This window comes from Columba livia, chromosome Z, assembly GCF_036013475.1.
Source record: "Columba livia isolate bColLiv1 breed racing homer chromosome Z, bColLiv1.pat.W.v2, whole genome shotgun sequence".
Classification (NCBI taxonomy): Eukaryota; Metazoa; Chordata; class Aves; order Columbiformes; family Columbidae; genus Columba; species Columba livia.
Window position 1 is genome coordinate 49,378,083 of NC_088642.1, and position 14,441 is coordinate 49,392,523.

General features: G+C 43.9%; 1 protein-coding gene across 13 annotated transcripts in view; it reads left to right on the top strand.

The window, feature by feature from the left end:
* Positions 1–3,576: 3,576 nt before the first annotated feature.
* SEMA4D (semaphorin 4D) overlaps positions 3,577–14,441 on the top strand; it is a 97,380-nt gene continuing 86,515 nt past the window's right edge. For 4 of the 13 annotated variants that reach the window (XR_010468914.1, XM_065045769.1, XM_065045770.1 and 1 more), the window contains exon 1: positions 3,578–3,774. The gene's annotated coding sequence lies outside the window, so the exon portion shown is untranslated. Of the gene's footprint in view, positions 3,775–3,869; positions 3,955–4,018; positions 4,305–12,109; positions 12,204–14,441 lie in introns of those variants that run through there. The other 9 variants (XM_065045762.1, XM_065045766.1, XM_065045764.1 and 6 more) reach the window with 8 other exon arrangements.

Consider the following 14,441-nt stretch of genomic DNA (forward strand, 5'->3'; position numbering starts at 1 on the left):
ACTATTATAATTTAGTTCCATTGCCTCTGTAATTGGAAAAGTGAAGGCAATGCTTTTTCTTTGCCTGATGGGGACGTTACACAAGTAAAAGGTCAAGGTTTTATCTGTCTGTGGTTCTGCCACTGACTTACTGTATAATCTTGCACAAATCACTTTGAGCTGTTGTGTATTATGTTTCTAGCTAGGATAAAAAGTTAATAATATTTTCCTACTCTGAAAATAATTTTAGGTCTATGTAACTTCAGTAGTTTAATAATGTTAATCAACATTAATTTACAGGGCATGGCTTTTAAATGCCTTTCATATGCTTATTTTACTATATTAAGGTTTCAAAATATGTTTTTTATTGTCATGACTGTAAAGTGCATTTAAAATTTGTATTTTTATCATGCCGTTTTCCTCAGATTGTTAGTTGAAAGAGGTTGGTTATTTTGTTTGCTTGTTTTTTCAGGAATTCATGTTGTTTTCCTCTAGCACTGATTGGTACCCATGACAAATGATCTGAACAGTTATACCATCAAGGAGTATAGCAATAGAACAGTTATAGCTTGAAACTTTGTTTAGAATTGTTCACATAGTCACATTCATTCAAGCCAACTGGTTTATTCTTTTATCCTCTCATCCATTCATTCTCTCATGTATTCTGCAACTGACGTATTCATTGCATTATATATTGGTCTGCCAACCTCCGAGCACGTTCACTGCCCTTTTCACCGGCTTACTAAATACCTACCACCTGTTCACTCACTCACTCTTGGACTGATCTGCCCTCAGCCTCAGACCGGCTTCCGGGCCAGCTTCAGTCTTATTCTCATTCTCTACTCTCCTCTGAAGTCTTCTGCCCTGCAGCTTATTTCTTCTTGAGTTTAATTAAGGACTTGAGGTTTAAGAACACAGTTAGTTGTTATAGCTTTCACTTTTCCTTGCTTAATTCCCTTTATCTTTTTTTTTTTTTTCCTGGCACAGATTTAACACAGCTTGCCTAGGCTTAAAATACCCGTGTGTATATTCATCCCTCAACATGATTTCTGAACAAGCTATATTATGACTGAGGCAGCCTTTACATATTATTACTTCACAGAATGCATTAGGTGTACTTCCGAAGATTATAGTTTATTACGCTTATGATGGCGGTTTTTAAAAGTATGTTTCCTGCATGTCTTTGGAATACCCATTATAGAGTTGGTGTGGACATGTATCAATAGTTGTCCATTATATGATCTCATTGCCACAGCATGTAGTATTTGAAAGATTATAATAATTTTTAACAAAACAAATTCAGTTGTAATTACTGTGAGGACCAGTGTCTTTAGCCCTACACCACTAGTTCACATACACTCCAGGCTAATGTTACAGAGCTTTGGAAAACCTCCCAAATTTGTTTCTGTCATGCCTCGGAGGACATTTGTTTTTAAATCCTGTAGAAGATCTTACTTATAATGAGAACTGATAGGAATCTTCAGTTGTGCAATTTCTGCTACTTGCTACGTGCTCCCAACACCATTACTACTAGGGCATTTATTTTTCTCGACAAATCCCCATTGGTAACACATTTTACTGGAAAGAAGATCCTGAATGGGACTGAGAATCTGGTATTTGACAAGGTACATATATCAGTTCCTTGTTTTACCTCTGACCTTTCAGTCTGCAATACTCCACAGGTTTTACTGAGAATGGAGATTGAAAACTACGCTATACAAATGAACAGTATAATTCTTAAAAGGTCACAAAATCTATTCCGGATAGAGACAGTAGAAGTAATGGAAATTTCGTCTTGGTGCTAGCCTTTGCCCCAGCTCCTTTGTGCCGCTCTGGGTTTTTGGAAGCTTGTGCAGACCACAGGCTCCCTGGGGAAACCTGACAAAACTCCTGTGATTTTCCTACTCCAAGCTTAGAACTGCACTAGCCTAGAATTCGTACAATGCAAAAGAGATCAAAAAAAACACCTTTGTTTCTTCCCTTGGAATATCATTTCATAGCTGTATCCCTCAGGAGACGCTTAAAGCCTTGTCTACGCCAGGAAGGTTTTGCTGGTGTATTAATACCAGCAGCTAGCCTCAGAGGAGATGCAGCTTATTCTTCTGCTGTAAAAAAATTACAGCAATTCCCCAAATAAAATACGATAAGGATTTTTTTTTTTTTTTAATCCTGCTTCTGTATTTGCAAGAGGGATTTTCTGGCATTAGTTCATCTTTTGATCCATTTTCATGCTCCTGGCAGACACAGGTAAATTGTCATAAGTGGTTCCCCCCCACCCCGTTCCCAGCAGACCCTGGGTCCTCAGCTCCGCCTGCTCTGCGTTGCTGTTGCTTCCCAGACCCACTTGCGTGTGTGACTACTTGCTTCTCCATACCTCAGATCTAAAGTTTTGATGGTGTGTGACCCTATTCCGTGTTAACAGTGTGATGGACACTGGTGGCACAGTGTCAAGCCTTCACTGGCTCTGCTAATATCCTCCTTCAAACCTTGCAGTCTCAAATACCCTGAAATATCAAGGTAGCCAGGTCTTGCCTTGCATGTAAACTTTCTTCACCTGAGGTTATCATCATGACTCTATGTCTCTAAGAGACTCTATTTCCTCAATATTTGCATTTTTACAGTAGTTCTTAGCTATAGCAAGTATGAATTACAGATATTAGAAACTGACTGTCATGTTATTGTTACAATGCATACATGTTGTGTAATGCTGGAATTAGAAGGTCAGCCAATAGAGCAAATGCCAGCATCTGATAAACTAAATATGTTGTTCAGTCTTGCTTAAATGGCTCCTGTTAACTGAGGCATAGCAATTAAACAACATTGGATGTAACCTGTTCCACAGTAATAAGAAAACCCACAGTCATGCATGCATTGGTTCATATCATTCATCAGAACAGTCACCACAGGCATGCACAGACATGATGGTAATCAATAACTCATCAGTGACTCAGCAGAAGCATCCTGGGTGAGATCTGTACACTCGCTGACCTACTTTCTTTCCTACGCCAAGCTGTTCCTCCTTTGATATTTCCAAGCAGTCACCTACGCGGGCCTCTGCTTTCAGGTAACGTTTGCTTCCAGTATAAATCATTCATATTTCCGTGGTGCCCAGAGGCTGCATCCCGGATGCAATACGTGCTGTGGTCTGCAGCGAGTGGGTCAGTCCTGCTCGAGATGAGACGGAGCAGAGCAGCGTGACAGACGGCGCTGGGTGCGAGGTGAGGCGGCTGCTGCGTGGCCCGCTTGAATTGCGGGGGCATCGCGTCTGCTTTCGGCAGAAGTGCCTCAACACCCCTCCAAGCCACACAGCCCTAAACCATTAGGGAGAAGCCATTTGCTGGTGCCATTCCTAGAGGTGCCATCGAGTGGGCAACATCGAACTGTTGCTTCTTCGAGCAGCCCCTGGAAGGATGCTGCCGTCGCTAAACGGGGATGCGCTAGGCTAGGGGGCAGAAAACATGAGTTTGTTGAAAAGAGTGGTGAGCAGCCCGCCCCGCCGAGCCCGGCTGGTGCGGGGGCAGCCGCCCGGGGCCCCCCCGCAGAGCCAGGGCCGGGTCCGCCCCCCGGCGCCCCGCTGCGGGCGGGCACGGCGGCCCTGCACGCCCGCCCCCGCCGGCCGCCATACTGCGGGGCAACCCAAACTTGTTACACGGGCACCAACTCCTCCTCCTGCCGCCGCCGCCCTGCCCCCGCCGGCGCAGGGAGGAGGGGGCTGCGCCGGCCCAGCCTGCCGCGGGGAAGGCGCCGAGGCGGGTGGGGGCCGGTGCGAGTGGATTGCCGGCAGAACCCTCGCAGGTAAGAGCGCCCGGCAGGGCGGGCTGCGCGCCGCCCGGCGCCGGGGGAGGAGACGGGGGGAGGAGGAGGAGGAGGAGGCGGCGGCGCCCGCCACCGTGGTGGTGGAGGCGGAGGCAGAGTCAGGGCGGTCGCCGCTGGGGCGAGCGTCTGGTCACGCCTGCCGTGCCTCCTCTCGCCGAGGTGGGTGCAGGGGCTACCGGAGCGGCGGCGGGTCTGCAGCGGGGCCGGGACGGGCAGTGCCGCACACCTGCGGAGCTGAGCGGAGCGGGGCCTCCCGCCCGGCGGGGCCGAGCCCACCGCCGGCTTCAGGGAGGGGGCGCGGGCGGCGGCGAGGTGGGAGCCGGCGCGGGTGCTGGCAGCCCCCAGCGGCGGCGCGGCCGGAGCGGGGCGGAGAGGAGGAGCCTCCCGCAGCAAATGAGCGAGGGCTGGCAGGTTTATAAATCTGCTTTTCTCTCACCACCCCCAAGCGCTGCTGACCGCGGCGGCAGCTCCCTGCCGGCCTCCCCGCGCGCCCTCTGCGGCTCCCCCAGGTGTGTCCCGGGGTGGCGGGCGGGAGCCCGGGCCCCCGCTGCTGGTCCTGCACCTGCCGTAGCGGCGGGGCTGGGCGGGGGCTGGGGGCATCTCTTGTGGGGTGGTGAATTGGGATGCGAGGCGACTTCGTCCAGCCGGGAAGCGGCCGGGTCGTTTCCAAGTGCCAGCCCAGGTTGCCATTGATGCGTCCGGGCACCTCGGGCATGGCTGCTGCCCGCTGGGAACCGCGGCCCCTGGCGGCACGGGTAGCAGAACGCTGCGCCGGGTGCTTGCTGTTGGGAACCCGGCTGCGTATGTTTTGACGAGCTATTATATGCTGCTTTATTTTTTCAGCTGTCAGGGGAGTTTAAATCAGGTTTGCACGGAGGTTTGCAAGGGATGGGTGAAGTGACATAAGAGTTGCCTGTCTATTCCTGTCTGCCTTCCAGCTAATTGTAAGGGGATGTCTTTACTGCTTCGTGGAGGTGTGGGCCGTATGGTGGTGTTTTCTGCATACACGAAACCATGCAGCATCGGTGTTTAAGGGAGAAGGACTGAGTGGATGAATGCAGCGATTGTAACTTTATTGTTGCAGCTCGTTTCTATTATGTGACTGCCATTATCAGGGAGGGCAACAGGAGCTTGTTCTAGCACTGGTGTGGGTGGGAACGTGATGGATCTGTACGTTGAAGGGCCTTTTCGTGTTTGCACTTAGGTGTCATGCTGGAACATTTTCTTGCCTTTCTCCTTTTTTATCATGTACCTCTTGCAATGAGATACTTCAGCTGAAAAATGTGAAACATCACCTTTAAGTCTATGGCACCCAAGTATTTCTAGTTTGCTCTGGAAATCAATGTAGTAGTAAAGATACTTTTTTTTTTTTTTAATTAAAGTTCTTACAGTAATTAGCCGTAGGCTCTGGACTGCTTTATGACTGTCAGGCTCAGAAATAGCTGCTGATCTCATATTCTTTTTTGGATACCTGTACGGGGGTTTTGTTAGAGAAATGTTTAATGACTTACTTTATTAGAAAGAGTGCGAGCTTAGCAGTTACACAAGTGCACCTAAAGGAAGCTGAGCTGCCTGCGTGGCTGTGCGGATGGTGTATGTGGAAGCAGTGCTGGAGCGGGAGTATCATTTACAAACTGGGTTAGGAAGTGGCATTGTAAGAAAGAGAACCGAGTAGCTGGCATAGGGTGAAACACTCTACATATCATGTTCACCGCTGTGCAGGGAGGTGTGTAAGTACAGTGTGCTGTCTGGGTTGAGCATGCTATGGACAGGCATTCGTAATTCTTCAAGGTATCAGACATGAGGAGCAGGCAGCTCCCAGTGAGAGCAAATGGGCAGCAAGGGAATAGGTTTCTACATGGATGTTCATCAAGTGAAAAAAAAAAAAAAAGGAAGCTTTGCAAATGTGGAGCTGCATTGACAGTTGAAATCTCTCCCTGCTGGGATTTCTTGGCCTAGAGAGAAAATAATTACCACCCCCACCCCTCCCCCCCAAAAAGCAATTACTCTCTGTACACTTAGTGATGGTCACGGATTGCTACAGAGTCTGCTGATGAAAGCTGCTTGCATTTGTACCTACCAAAACAGGTCTATAGCTGTTTATGCTTTTTTTTTTTTTTTTTTTGAGAAACGAGCCATTGTAGTTGGTAGGGAGGGTGGTAGCTCCTTCCACAGCAAATGAAGCGTTTGATGTGAATGGCTTTATTTCAAAAACTGGAAGACTGATTCATAGATTTTTTTTGACACTGTAGGTACAGGTGTGCCTGGAGACTTCGTTTACTGTGCCGTGTTGCCTTCTCGTGTTATGATTCAGTCCCTCTCCTCCCCCAATATAAACAGCTATTACATTAAACACTTGATAACCTTTTGTTCACCTGCTTGCATGGACACAGCTGTGCTCTGCCAAAAGCGTGTGGCGTTATACTCCCCAGAGGTCCTGGAAGAAGGACAGATGATCTGGATGCCCTGGCACTTCCCACGCTGTTCTGCCTCCTGAGCCACTGAGCTTCAGAGTTACCCGCTTTGTGCAGCTTCTTGCTGGGGAGGAGCTGGAGACATCTCCAGAGGATCCGTGATCCGTCCAGGGCCTCTTGGCTGGAATTGGAGACTACACTGTGCTCGTTCTGCTGCATGCACTCATGCTTCCTCCCAGCCGTCTCAAGGGGTGCATGCCGAATGAACATTATAATGTTAAAATATGTTGGCTTAGATGTTTTCTTTCAGTGAAGTAAGTGGAGGTCTCTTTCGGTCGTGCCAACGTTACTTCTTGGTCTGGCTGCTGTCACTTCATCTAACACTTGCGTATACCACCTAGTTTGCAGAAGGTGTTGGATAAATTAGTAGGTGGTTGTGCCTTACTCTCGTTCTGAGCATGATGATCCAAAGTGGGACTCTTATTTAAATAAGTGGAAATAACTATGATAGAAATGTGCCAAGATTTTGTTATCTTCAAACATCTCAAACGTTGAGTTTTTCACTGGAAAAAAAGGGAATCTCAAGCCACAGTTGTTGCAATTTTGTACATCATAAGAAAATCAAGTGTTTCCCCTGGATGTGCGGGGATGTGGTTCTTTATCCCAGTTTTTGCAGAGAACTTGAGTAGTGACAGGGAAGGAAAGATGTAATTGCTAAGGTTGACTAACATTTCTTGTAAGCCTTAAGTGCTTCCAAGTGTTGGATCTTGTAAATATTCATGTTATTCTATGATTTAAATGAGTTGAAAAGGAGATTCTGTGAGTGCATGACCATGAAAGTGTTATTCATGAAAGGATGCTGATCTACAATGCTTCCCAGTAAACTGAGGTTTAATTACTTGTAGACAAGACTGAGAGAATTTTTCATAATGTTTTAATTTTAGATAAATGCATGAAACAGTAATACATTCCAGGCAGCATGTGACAACAAGGATGGAGACTTAAAGGCGACAACAAAAAAAAGCAAAGCAGGTAATAAACTTACCTGAGTTATCCTTTAAAGTTTCTTTTTTTTTAACACTTGTGTATAAGTTACTCTGTTGGAAGTTTAAAATGAGAATTCAGATTTTCATTGTTGTGGTGATATTAAACAGTTTTTGGGTGTCTTATGTTGTGCCTGATGCTCAGGTGCTCTGTGCTGTGTTTAGTTAGCTGAAGAAAGGTGTTCCCAGTTGTGAGGCTGTATAATAAAGTTTCCTCTGAAACTTTCCACCTCCTCCTGTCTAACATGTCTAGGTGGATAGGTAGAAAGTATTGAAAAGAGTGAGGGAAGTCCCACTTGTATTACAGAAGTCTAGAGTTTTGGGATAGTGAAGTGGCTTCAGAGTTTCTTTTCAGTGTAGCATCGTGTACCAAGAGGAGCCTGTGAAAGCAGAAAGGATGCTGCTGCAGCTGCCGTTTGAAGAGTTAACTGTGTGTTGATGTAACAGGCTCCGTGGAAGCTGTTTTAACTGTTCTCCCTCTGATATGTATCTTTGTTTCTCAGATGAGTTAATAAAAGGAAAGAAGATGACTTGTGTTCCCACAACTGCTCAGTTAGAAACCAAACGTCGCACCTCGTGTTTCAGGCTAGTGTGTGCCATCATCCTGGATGGGGAAGTTGCAGGTCTTGCTGTCCAGAACTGGATTAACATCTTGCGTTTAATTGCATCCTGGCCAAAAGGCTTTTATGTTCTGTTTATCTACCTGTAAATTTCCAGGAATGCAAAGGGCTGCTCAGCTTCCCGGCTGGAGGCAGTACTGCAGCCTGTAGTTGCTGCCTGTAGTATGAAGGGTGTTGTGCTCCACTTATTCTAAATTTGGGTGTCCAGGAGCTGCTCTTTTCCCTCCTGCTCCTTGTTTTGGTAGTGTTTGTGCTTTCCTATGATGGGATGCAGAGAGAAGAAAGGAAAGACTTCTTTTCAGTTTCAGGGGGCGTGCGTGTTATTTGTAGTATAGTGGCTCAGATTTTTGACAAGCAAGTGTTTTAAAGCACCAGACGGCAGACTTTACTTCGAGAGTATGTTCAAACAGTGCCTGAGGGGGAAACAAAGCAGATGGCAAATTAATAAAAACTTGGACTATAGATGCGACCAGATAAGGGAGCTTTGCTAAGGACAATAAATAAAGTTAAGTCCATGTATCAAGTTTAGAACAAGTTTGTTAGTAATCCAGTAAGAACATCAATTTTCCTGTATTTCCCTCCTCTTCCAACTACGTCTTTTTCTCCCTGTTCATGTACAGCAGTGAACTCATAATCCACCAGGCATTTTCTACATTGATCCTCTTAAAAAATTAGTATTAGTCTATATATGAGGCGGGCCAAAGAGGATTGACCACTGCGCTGGAATATTAGTACCTGTTGGCCTTGTTGCAAGGACAGGCAGGTTGCATTTTATTTGTTCCCTCTCTGTGAAGAATGCTTTTGGTGCTGTGATACAGCACAGGCTTGTGAGCAGAACAGGTGATTGTGCATTGTGAGGAGCTAGGTTTGTATGTTCCTGTGCATGACTGTGCATGCCGAGCAGATGGGTACGTGATTGAGCACTTACATGAAACGTATGGAATTAGCAGACTGGGAAATCACGACGTCCTTAATGCACCCGGTTACTCAACTGAGCTGGGAGACAGAAGAGGATATGCAAAGCAGGGGAAAATTTATGGAGGCAGGCATTTCTGCTGGGAAAGCAGGCAGGAGAGCAGAAGCTTCTGCAAACTTTATTAGCTCTTTGCTGGTATGCAACAGAGACCAAGTGGTGTGAGGAAGGTAAAGCAGGTCTGACACTACTGCAGGGAGAGAGCTGGTGTTCCCTGTGCTTGAATAGGGCCGGACAGGCCCAGCCGGATTTGCATGCATTGCAAATGGCAGAGGGGGAGGAAAAGGGGGAAAAAATGCATGAAACGTGATTATAGTTCTTGGTTTGTTCAAGAGTAGTTTTTGAGGGCAGGCTTTGACTGTGCTTCTGCTGAGTTTTTCCTCCTTTCCCGATACAAAGCAGGCGTTCTTCTTGCCCCAAATGATTGTGTTTTATAAGTGTATGCTTGGTTGTGCTTGTGTGTTGTTTTGTTTTTTTTCTTCATAAACAAATAATGCTCTATGAACTTTGTCATTGTATATACAAAGAGATACATAGAAAAGTGGAGGCTGTTTTGTGTTTTTTTTTTTTTTTTTAATAATGTCTTTGTTCTCATTTCCACTGAACGAGAGAATATGTTATGGTTGGTTGTTACCAGAAAAACAATGTAGGATGTAGGGAAGAGATCTAGAGACGTGAAAGTTCTTGGATTTGTATTTGAATTATCTCAGTCTAAATTTGACATGTTTTGGGTAGAATGGAACAATATAGACTTTTTTTTAAACAAAGTGCACTATGAATTTATGTCTTAAATCAGGCTGTTGAGGTTGTGCTTGGCTTTGTTTAGGATTGTTGTTAAAGTCCCGACTTTGAAATACTTCAGAAGGAGGTAGCTGTCTCTTATGCTGTTTAGCACCAAATAGGTTGGTCAAAGTTTGTGTGAGGACACAGAAAATTTGGTAATTTATCCCTGTAAAATGCGTCATTGTAACTTCCCAGTTTGCAAGTTGTCTCTTTTGACAGTAGGAAAAAGTAAACCTGCACACAAGTTGTGGTGTTCGGGGCTGTCATATGCACGTGGGTAACACTCATGTGTTCTCTGGAGTTATAGCAACTTTTAAGTATCAGTATAGTATTTTACAGATACCTTTCTCTGTGCTTTTACTTAATCCAGTAATGCTTGAATTTATTCAGAAGCCATTTATTCAGTCACATTTAAGAAGTAAAATCCTAGTTGTTAATGCAAGCAGAACACTTGCAGTTTGGTGAAACCAGATGAGGTTCTTCTCTCTCACTGGAGGACAATAGAAAATTGAGTTTGTGGAAAGCGGCCATACCTTTCATTGGACCAACTGATGTAATTGGGAAAGTGATGGGGATATTAGACAGGCTTTTGGACAGTCAATCTTTTCTCAACCTACTCTAATGAAATATTTATCACCCTTCCCTCTAAGTCCCATCTTGGATGTCCTTGGCGGGCTCTTGATTTCTTGCCAGACATTGTAGTGTGGGCCATCAGATATTTCTGTGTGTAAATTTGTATTTAATTTGAGTGTGGTAAGAATGGTCTGCAGAGCATTTACAAGAAGAGGAGTGTTCTGCACACAGAAGTTCATAGTGAACTCCCTGACTTTGCTAGCAGGTTTGTGTGGATGGGGTGTAGCTGAGATTGGGAATGTGCCTGCAGAGGTTTACCTGTAGGACAGGGGATCTGCACAAGCATACTGGCCTGGCTTCACAAAGAAACAACAAAAAATTAGTTGCTGTAGTAACAGGGCAGTAGTGCTTTAATTTGTCATTTTGCATATAGAAATTTGCTGGAGCAATGTTGTGCTCATAGTTTTTTTTCCTCTCCCACATTTCTGTTGTTTCTTTTAACAAAAAGTGGGTAAAATGGCCAGAGGCAAGAAATTATGCGGTCCTGTTTTCACTCAGCAATTGCATAATTACTCAGGATTTGCTAGAGATGCATATGTATGCGCACACAGATCACCTTCCTTATATTTGTCAGAAAATTAGTCATCCATCAGAACTGTAGGTGTAAAGAAAATAAATACCTTTGCTAGAACTAATATCCTGCCCCAGCCCCCACAATAACTCAACGACAACAAAAATCCACAAAGCATCTGTCCTTTGCTCAGAAGTAAGATTTTTTTTTTTTTTTTTTTTTTAAACCGGTTAAAATCTAGCCTTATATAGATGAGAGAATATCTGTCTTTTTATTCTTGAAATTATTTGAGTTGTTAAAATCCACAGTTACCTATTTAGATGCCCAGTTTGCCATATTGAAATAAGTTTACTGTTCAGTTGAATCTGACTAGATTTTTACACCAAGTGTCAGGGAAATTGATAAACTGCCTTGGAAAGTCATCCTGATTATTTCCTAGGTGAGACATGAAATAGCCTTTTCATTTTACTTCTTTTGCGCAGAATATAGTTGTGAGGTCTTGTGCAGTAGATGCGTAAGACAGACCTTTTCGTAGACTTAAGAGCTTTTCTCTCTGTGCAATTCTATCTCCCCAAGTAGGTATATAAATGCTACCTCAACCCATATGTATACATTCACAGCTTATCAATAGTTTGAAATATTTGACTGGCTATTTTCAGTGAGGGTAGATACTGGTGAAATAGTGTTGTCTTCAAATATGCCAATAAGTGTATCTTGAATCTCGTACTTTATACATCAAAGGGATTTTTTTATTGCAATGGCAGAGGGCGTGTGACAAATTTATTTCATATGAACACATATGGCTGTGTAAATTAAATATGTGTGTTTTAAAGCTAAAATTACTATTTGCTCACAGATTTAAGATTCTTGGTAAGGAGACATTCTCCAGTGGTTGAATTTGCCTATTTGGAGTGGATTTTTTTTTTTTTTTTTTTAAATAAAGGCTTTCCTCGCATTTGCCCCGAAATGGGCCTCCTATGTGCATAAATTCATTGTGCATCAAATGCTGCATGCTGATATTCAGGAATTCCACTGAGGTTTTTAAGAACTTCTTTTTCCTGCTTTAGTACTGACAGCCACCAGGGGAAAAAGTGACCATTATTCAGAGCCTGTCTTCTGTTCTCTAATTGAATTGTTGGCTTTTATGAGTGTTCCGTTCCTGTCGCTGCATGTCTGCCTCTGTTTTTCTTCATAGCAGTGCCTTCATCATCTGGAATAGCATGCAGATTTATTATGTCAATTGCTTTGGAAAAATATATTTCTCAACAGATGATGAAATGATGCTTTTGATCAGGTGAATCATCTGATGGCCTTTGCACTCTCTGATTTCTGCTTAGTGTTTGCCGAGAAGGTTGTGGGCATTGACGACCAATTTGCTGCTGTATGAAGGATGGTGCCGAAATAGGTCTGGGAGTGTGTCCAGGGAAAGGGGTAAGTACAGGAGAAATTGGGTTGAGCAGGAGTAGTTAATGTTTGTCTGTGGAAGGTGAATGGAGTCAGCTGTGCTGATTTCGATGCAATAAATGGGCTTTGGGAGTCAAAGGTGTTAATGTGACCCTGTCATTACATGGTGCTGGGTAGTGAAGGGAGCTTTGAGGTTCCCACAGAGAGATCTGGGCCTGCATATTTCCATGGCAACTGCCGTCACTTAAACATTTATAACCTTGGATTAAAGATACAAAAAGGAGGGGAAAACCTTTTAAACATTACAAATGTAAAGCTTTAACTAGGTCTTTCATTTTAACAATATCCCTTATTTACATTCCTTGGAGTGTGGAGGTTTTATAAGGAACACAGCTGTCCCTTCCCCGTTTGGTAGACTTTGAGATGACATTTCAGGGTAAATGCAGTGTTCTGGAGATAGCTATCTGACTTTGATCATAGCTGCACTGACTTCACTCCACCAATTTAGTTGCTATTTATTTACATTAGTGTGTTTTTTACTAAAATTGTACTTGAAGTCTGTTATGCAAGGAGATTTGTGTCTCTGATAAAATGGTTTGAGGAAAATAATTAATTCTGTGTTGAATAAAACTTATTTTTAAAGAGGAGGAACATGAGATATACACAAAATTATAGTCTCAAGCGATATAATGGCTAGTACCCAGAAGCCATATGCTAGTGGGGAGAGCAAGCTGTTCCTGCAGAAACCGAGGTTTGCTGTTGGCTTGCAAGCTGTGTGGAAGGGCACGTTTATGCTTCGTGCATCTTCTCATCCCTCCTTCCTCTCCCTCATGTGTGTGTTCTTTAAAGTATTTTACTTGATGCTATGGTGGCCAGGTAGCAGTGCTGCGAAATAAACGCTCTCAATTCAGGTCAGGTATTCTCACGTCTAATGCTCAGGTGCAGTGTGTTGTGCTTTTGGGGAGTTTCTCGCTGCTGAAAAGCAGTGGAATTTTTGAAGCAAATGGAATAATTTTCCATTGTATTTTTCTACTTTCTTTTTAATATATCCTTTTTTTTTCCCTCCCACTTGCCACTCTTTCTGAGTCGTCCTTGGGGAGATGGAAGAAATGCTGAATATGCCAGTGGATGTCATGGTTATGCTACCAAAAGTTAATCTGTAATTTCAGGACTAGCACAGTGGGAGCTCTGAAGAGGGGTGAAATAAAGCTGTATTTCTTCTGTTCCTCTACTTCGGGTGGCTGACATTGGCTTTTGCTTTATACTAATAGGTACTGTCTGTAGGTGAAGGCAGAAGTGGTACATCTGGGTCAGTGAAAGAACATCACGAATGTAGAAGTCTGTTATGCTCAGGCTGTGTGCTTCAGCATTTCACCATCACTACTTTTCTTTCCAAAGAACGAGATGTATAGATGCTGCTAAGCCGATAGCTGGTGATTGGTGTTTTAAATGGATGGGGGCTGGCTATGGTTGCCAAAACAGAGTTTTACTGCTGCAGATGTATTGTTCCGTCTGAATTTCTACGGCTGAGCGCATTGTATGTTTGTTAGCGGTCTCATGTGTTGCTTCTGACTGCGAAGGGCCCTTCGTGCTGCTCTGGAGCAAGTCCTTGACATTCCTCAAGGAAGTTTTTAGCACTGGAACACCTGGTTGGTTACTGTGGGAAGTTCATAACGACTATGCAAACATGACTGGAAGGTTCATCACACTGAGATATTTGAAAGCATGTCCTCCATTACAGAAGAGACAGAGAGGAAAAGAAAACTTGGAGGAAAGGTGAAAAGGCATTGTGTAATACTTTTTTTTTTTTTAAATCCAGGCTATCTGTGGATATCAATGCTGTTTCTAATCCAGGCAATTTTAGGTTTGGTATGGTTTTCAGTAGCTGTTGTGATAGGAGTAAGTACTTCTGGCTACCCTGTGAAATAAGAGAAATAACTTTTCTGGTGACATGATGCCTGCTTGGGATCTGAATATGCTTTTGAAAAGCAGCAGCATACAGAGGTCATTGTGATATTGGGGCTGTATGCCAAATGGACTTCTTGGCATAGGTACAGCATTTCCCACTGTTTTCATGAATCAGAAAGGTGGGGTTTGTGAGTAGTCAATTTTTTGAGTAGTCAGAGGATGAAGGCTATGCAGCCCAGTCTCTGAAAACAGCCCAAAGTGCCCTGTGTGTTGAAATGTGCATGCACTAGCTTGATATCACATATTCTTGCGTTGCATTTCATATACTTCCTTTCAGTAGACTGAAATGTTTAGATC